Below are 7,198 nucleotides of genomic sequence, written 5' to 3' on the forward strand. Positions count from 1 at the left end.
AAATATACTTACATATATACATATATAGTTTATATGCATTATATATATCCATATTGAATAGATGAATTTATGAATACAAGTATTTGTTGAGACTTAAGCTAGGAAATTTGTATATTAGTGTTTTGGTTATCTATTGCTACTAACATGCCAACCCCAAATTCAGTGTCCTCAATTTCACTAAAATGGGAAGACACAGAATGGGTCAGAAGAAATATAATAAACAAAATAAGCCCATTACATGCATAATACTGCAATAAAATATCACAAGCAATAATTAAATGTTAATATACAAGCAAATGCATAGGTAGACAGGAAAGATTAATTGATATGGACAGGTGAAAAAGACTGTGCCTATGACCATATGTGTGTTTAATAGATAATATTTCTACATTTGTTTCAGGATATATTAGAAATATATTCACGCACTTAGCACAACTGTTGAGGTAAATTTATGTAAAGGTCTTAATCATAAGAAACCACTCTGAACAGAGGAGTTAGATCTGTGGATAATCTCAGGCTATATCAAGGTGATAAGAGCACAAAGACAATATTATACACCTTAGTTCAGTGATCAGTTACCCCTAAAGAAGAAGAAATAAAAATTAAAATGTATAGAAACAGTTAGTCCAAAGAATTAATGAAACCCAAGACCCCAAAACTCCACAATCCAGGGACCAGGAGGACTAGATGATGCCTGATTACTGTCTGGTTCCTATAAAAGTGTAAACGATGCCTAGGGTCAAATGTGTCAGAGACTGGTAAGTTTTCTCTGGAGAAAGTTGCTACAGATTAGTATTACGTTTATTAATGAAAAAAGAAAGGAATATAAATAGTCAAGCACAGTGTATGGTCTAAGAGTCAGCCAGTCGGCCCCTCGCATGAGAAGCAATCAGAGTCTGGGGGCTGAGTACTGGTATTTATGTGGTCTCTCTTATCTTGTTTACTTTTCCATTTAGTGGCTTGTTCTGATTGGTGGTGAAGGTTTGCTGATGTTTTTCAGGTTATAAGGTCACTTTACTTCTCTAAGGTCTCAGAATGCCTGGTTCTAGGTAGGAAACGATAGACTGTGGAGAGAAAGAGTCTGCTCAATGTGGAGGCAGTTGCTAGTAGCCTTGGTTCTGTTTCTCTAGCTTCTTCCTTGAAACCTCTACTCCATCTTCCCTTTGTCCTCGTTGACCCTAACAGTTACCAACATAGATAACTCTAAGCAGGAATACAGTAGAAGAATCTAGATAGAGTTAGGGAAAATGTGTAACAAAACTCAAAAGCATGAAAAAGATAAGACATTATTTGATACACACTAGTGGAATCCATGAATTTATGGCCTTCAGTCACTTGTCAAATAGGGAACAAAACTTGTCCTATGACTCAGCCAGACAGGCCTATACGGGACATAATAGCACAAGGGAAACATTCACTCCTTAGAATAAGCAACTATGTAAGGTTAAAAAAGCAGCATTTAACTAAGGATAAAGGCCCAGAAGGCAGAAAGGGATAGAGTATAATGATTAATAGAATTGAGAATTACAGGAAGGGGGTGGGGAAAGTGGGATTACATTATAGGTCCTAAGATTGTTTTAAAACAATAAAAGTATGAAGGAATGAATGACTGGCAAACTGAGCTGCTTTGTAAAATGTTCTCAGATCATAACCGAAACAAAAAAGTGCAGCAATGAATGAATGAAAATCCAAAATCTCTGTAAATGCTCATTAAAATTATAAAAAAAACCCCAAAACACCCCTTGTTTAGTCAGCTCTTGTAGTGGTAGATAGAACATCTTCTGTTTACTGGTTCTCCTGTAAACAATGACTGGTCAGGTGGGCACTTCGAAGGGCAGTAATGTCTAAGATAGTTCATTCATAAGGTGCTGGTTGTCAGCTAGGAACTCTACTGAGACTTTCCACCAAAGTTTCTCAGATCTCCACCACATAGTCTCTGCATGTGGTCTGGGCTTCTAACAGCTCAGCATGCAGGTTCTTACTGGAGTGAGGTGGAAACAGGCAGTCCTCTTAATGCTTGGTTTCAGAGTCCTAGGTTATAACTTCTGCTATATTTTATTACTCAGAGAGAGCCCCAGGTTAAAACTATCAGTTGATTCTGAATTGACTCTAATTTATAAAACATCATCTGTCATAGAGTTGAACTGTGTGTTCCACAGTGTTTTCTGTAGTTTATTTTTCTAGAGACGTCACCAACTGTTTCTCCTGAGTGTATTTTAATTACTAACATTTCTATTTGTAGCCAAATATTTTAACAGTTTTTACTATAGATGTACTCTTAAACCTAAACTCCAACCTCACTGGCACTGAGTCAATTACAAGGCATAAGCAGTCCTGTGGAAGCTTCCCAAAGCTGTGATTCTTAGAGGGAGGAGACTGCCATCCTTTTCTCCTCAGGATTGGCTGGATGGTATCAATCTCGATGAGCAGATCAGATTTTTATTAACAACACAACATGCTGTGGACCATGCCACCAGGGATTAATAGAACAAATTAAACAGAAGTGTACATAAGCTGAAACTCTTGATAGAAGAAACACATAAATGTATACAACCCAAAGAAGAACTAGGGAGGGTGATTATCGTTGTTGTTGTTATGTGTCATCGAGTTGCTTGCAACTCATAACGACCCTATGTACAACAGCCCTAAACTCTGCTCTGTCCTGTGCCAATCGCACTGTCTCTGACACCCCCATCCTGATTGCCCCAGTCACTGAATCAATCCACCTCATAGAGGGCTTTCCCCTCCTGCGCTGTCCCTCTACCCTTCCAAGCATGTTGTCCTTCTCCAAGGACCAGTCCCTCCTTACAACGTGTCCAAAGTATGTTAGATGGAGCCTCAGAATCCTTGCCTCCAAGGAGCTACCCAGTTTAACCCTTTCCAGGATGAATCTGTTTGTTTCCTAGCAGTCTATGGTGCCCTCAATACTCTTCTCCAGAACCACAGCTCAAAGGCATCAATTCTCCTTCTATCCTCCTTAGTCATTGTCCAACTCTCTGATGCATAATAAGTGATAGCAAAGACAATGGCCTGTACTAGATGCACCTTAGTCTCCAGAGAGACACCATCGCTCTTCAGTACATTGGAGAGGTCTCTAACAGAAGACTTTCCCATCGCAATACGCCATTTAATTTCCTGGCTACTGGTGCCAAGAGTGTTGACTGTGGAGCCAAGCAAACTAAAGCTGTGAACAATCTCAGTCACTTCACCATCCATCCTGATACTGCCAATTGGTCCAGTGGTGAGAATATTTGTCTTCTTGGCATTGAGCCTCAATCCATATTGGAGGCTGCAGTACTTGACCCTCAGCAGTAAGCGCTTCAGGTCCTCCTTAGTTTCAGCAAGCAGGGTTGTGTCATCTGCTTAACGCAGATTGTTGATAGATCTTCACCAATCCTGATGGCGCATTTCTCCTCATAGAGCGCAGCCTCCCTGATAATCTGTTCTGCATACAGGTTGCAGAGGAGACAGGACACATTCCTGGCTTACAGCCTTCCCAATTTTGAACCAGGCAGTATTTCCTTGCTCTGTTCTGATGACTGCCTCCTGGTCCAAGTATAGGTTTCTCATTAGCACAATCAAGTGTTCTGGAGTCAGAGTCAGCCATTCTTCTCAGAGTCAGCCACAGTTTGTTGTGATTGACACAGTCAAACACCTTTGCATAGTCAATGAAACACAGATAGACATTCTTCTGGTATTCCCTGCTTTCAGCTAAGATCCATCTAACATCAGTTACAATATCCCTAGTACCATGACCCCTTCTAAACCCAGCCTGGACTTCTGACAGTTCTCTGCTGATGTACTGTTCCAGTCATTTTTGGATAATCTTCAGTACAATCTTGCTTGCATGTGACATCAGTTATATTGTTCTATAGTTTCCACATTCTTTGGGTCACCTTTCTTTGGGATGGGAACAAATATAGATCTCTTCCAGTCAGTTGGCCAAGTGGTTGCTCTCCAGATTTCTTGGCACAATTTAGTGAGCACTTTCAGGGCAGCATCTGTTAGCTGAAATATGTCAATTGGTATACCATCTATTCCTGGAGCCTTATTTTTTGCCATTTCCTTCGAAGCAGCCTGAACTTCTTCCTTCATCACCATAGGCTCTTGCTCATATGCTGTTTCATGAAATTCTTCTGTGTCTGCCAATTCCTTCTGATACAGTGACTCATTATATGCTTTCCATCTTCTTTTAATACTTCCTGGATCATTTAATATTCTGCCTAAAGCATCATGCTTGGAATGATGGAGGGAAAGTGTAGGAGAGGAAGACCCAGGATGAGATGCACTGATGCAGTGACTGGGGCAATGTGGGTTGGTGTGTCAGAACTAGTAAGATTGGCTCAGGACAAGGCAAGATTCAGAGCTGTTGTATATAGGGTTGCATTAGGTCACAGGAGACGCAACAGCACATAACAACAAACAAGTGCTGTTCAGTACAACTTATAACAACAATATGAAAAACAAATCTGAACCATATCCTATCCTTTGTAATCTTCATCATCTCTGAATTGCTTAAATACATCATTACTGTACCTTTGTCAATCCATCTTTTTGAAGGTCTTCTCTCTTTCATGGACCCTCTACCTTCCCAAGCATTATGTCTTTCTCTAAGAAATAGCCCCTGTAACAGCATACCCCAAATACATAAGACAAACTTTTCCATCCTTGTCTCTAAGGAGCACTCTGGCTTAATGCTCCCCAAGACATATCTGTTGGGTAGTCTATGGGATATTCAGTACTTCTCTATGCCACAGCTCAAAGGCATCAATTCTTCTGTCATAATTATTAATTGTCCATCTCTCAATTGCATGCAATTGATTAAAAATCCATTGGCCTAACAGGTGCTTATTAGTATTTAAAATGACATAATGACATGATTGCTACTCAGGACTTTGGAGAGGTCCTTGATAGCAGACTTCCACAATATAATGTTGGGGTTTTTTTATTATAAAATCTTTTGATTTCTTGACAGCTGGTACCAAGGATGTTGCCATATATATATATATATATACCTGTCCTGAGCCTGTCACACTGACATTGACACTCCTACCCCCATTGTCCCAGTTACTGTATCAATCTATCTCCTCTAGGGTCTTCTTCTCCTCCACAGTCCCTTCATCCTTCTGAGCATGATGTCCTTCTCCAACGACCAGTCTGTCCTGGCCACATGGCCAAAGTATGTGAGATGGAGCTTCAAAATCCTTGCCTCCAAGGAGCAACTTGGTTTTACCCTCTCCAAGGCAGACCTGTTTGTTTCTTGATGGTCCATGGTATGTTCAAGACTGTTCTACAGCACCACAACTCAAAGACATTGATTCTTCTTCTGTCTTCTTTAGTCATTGTCCAGCTTTCTGATATATAGAGAGAGAGAGCTCTGGTGGCCTAGTGGCAAGAAGCTGTACTGCAATCCTAAAGGCATGAGATTCGAGGCCACCAGCTGCTCCATGGGAAGAAGATGAGCATCTCCTTCTGTGCAATTCACGGCCTCTGAAAAAACTGCTGGATGGTCAGCTGTGGGTGGTTCTAACTCTACAGTACACAACAATAGCATACATGCACATATGTGTGTGCACACACATAGAGAATCCAAAATCAATGATACTGTCGAGGCAACCCTATGAACAATGGTTCTGTAATCTGCACTATCCTGTGCCATCCTTACCATTACTGACATATTGAGCCCATTGTTACAGTTACTGTATCAACACTTCCTATTGGGGGTGTTCCTCTTCTACCTGAACCCTCCACCATGCCTAGCATGATTTACTCACCATATATTGGCCCATCCTAGCAACAAGCCCAAAGTATGTGATACAGAGCTTCACCGTACATAACTCCAAGGAGCACCATGGTAGTAATCTTCCTCAACACTACCACTCAGAGACACTGATTCTTCTTCTATCATTCTTATCCATTGTCCTTTTTCCAGATGTTTATGTTGATTGCCCTCGAATCTAGCACGACTCTTAGTGACCCTGTGAACAAAACACCAGAAACTTTTCCATAACTATTGTACTTTTTCAAAGTTCATTGAATTTCTGGAGGCATGTTGTTTAGGAAGTGGATGCTATTAACCATTGTCTACTTTCCACTTCCTGAATAACATGCCTCCAGAAATTTTCTGAACTTTGTTGAATGTCAATAGTTGTAGAGGGGCTTCAGGCCTTTTGTTCATAGGGTCACTATGAGTCATACTTGACTTGAAGGCAATCAACAACAACACGACATAAATAATTAAGAAGACCATGATTTGGATGAGGCGCACCTTAGTGTCTTAACAGACATTATTGCTCTTTAGTACTATTGAGAGATCCTTTACATTGTACTTTCCCAAAGAAATTATTTTTATTTTTCGCTCCTTCTACCAAGTGTGATAATTGTGCATCAGAGTGAGATTAAGTTGATGATAATGTCAGTCTTTTCTCTATCTAACTCGATGGTGCCTAGTGTCCAGTGGTGAGAATTTTTTTTCTTGATGTTGATATGTAATACATATGAAGGCTGTTGTTGTTGTTGTTGTTGTTTTTATGTGCCATGGAGTCATTTGCAACTCATAGCGACCCTATATATAAGAGCTCTAAACACTGTTCTATCCTGTGCCAACCTAGACATCTCAAATGTACTTATTCCCACCGCTCCAGTACAGAATCAATCCACCTCATCGAAGGTTTTCCTCTCATTTGAGCTGATCCACTCTACCAGACATGATGTCCCGTGCAAGGAAGTCCAGTGAATACCACTATAATTCAAATATATGCACCAACAACTAGAGCCAAAGAGGAGGAAATAGAAGATTTCTACCAACTTTTGTAGTCAGAAGTTGATCAAACATGCAATCAAGATGCTTTGGTAATAATGGGCGACTGGAACACAAAAGTTGGGGACAGGGAAGAAGAATCAGTAGCTGGAAAATATGGGCTCGGTGAGCGAAATGAGGCTGGAGATAGAATGATAGATTTGGCACATTCAATGATTTATTCATTGCAAATACCTTTTATAAGAAACATAAACGCAGACTGTACACATGGATCTCACCTGATGGCATGCCTAGGAATCAAATAGATTACATTTGTGGAAAGACTCGGTGGAGAAGCTCAATGTCTGCAATGAAAACCAGGCCAGGTGCTGATTGTGGAACAGACCACCAACTGCTCATATGCAAGTTCAAGCTGAAGTTGAGGAAAATTAAATCAAG

This window comes from Elephantulus edwardii, unplaced genomic scaffold (assembly GCF_000299155.1).
Source record: "Elephantulus edwardii isolate Elephantulus edwardi_28Jun2011 unplaced genomic scaffold, EleEdw1.0 scaffold00092, whole genome shotgun sequence".
Taxonomy (NCBI): domain Eukaryota; kingdom Metazoa; phylum Chordata; class Mammalia; order Macroscelidea; family Macroscelididae; genus Elephantulus; species Elephantulus edwardii.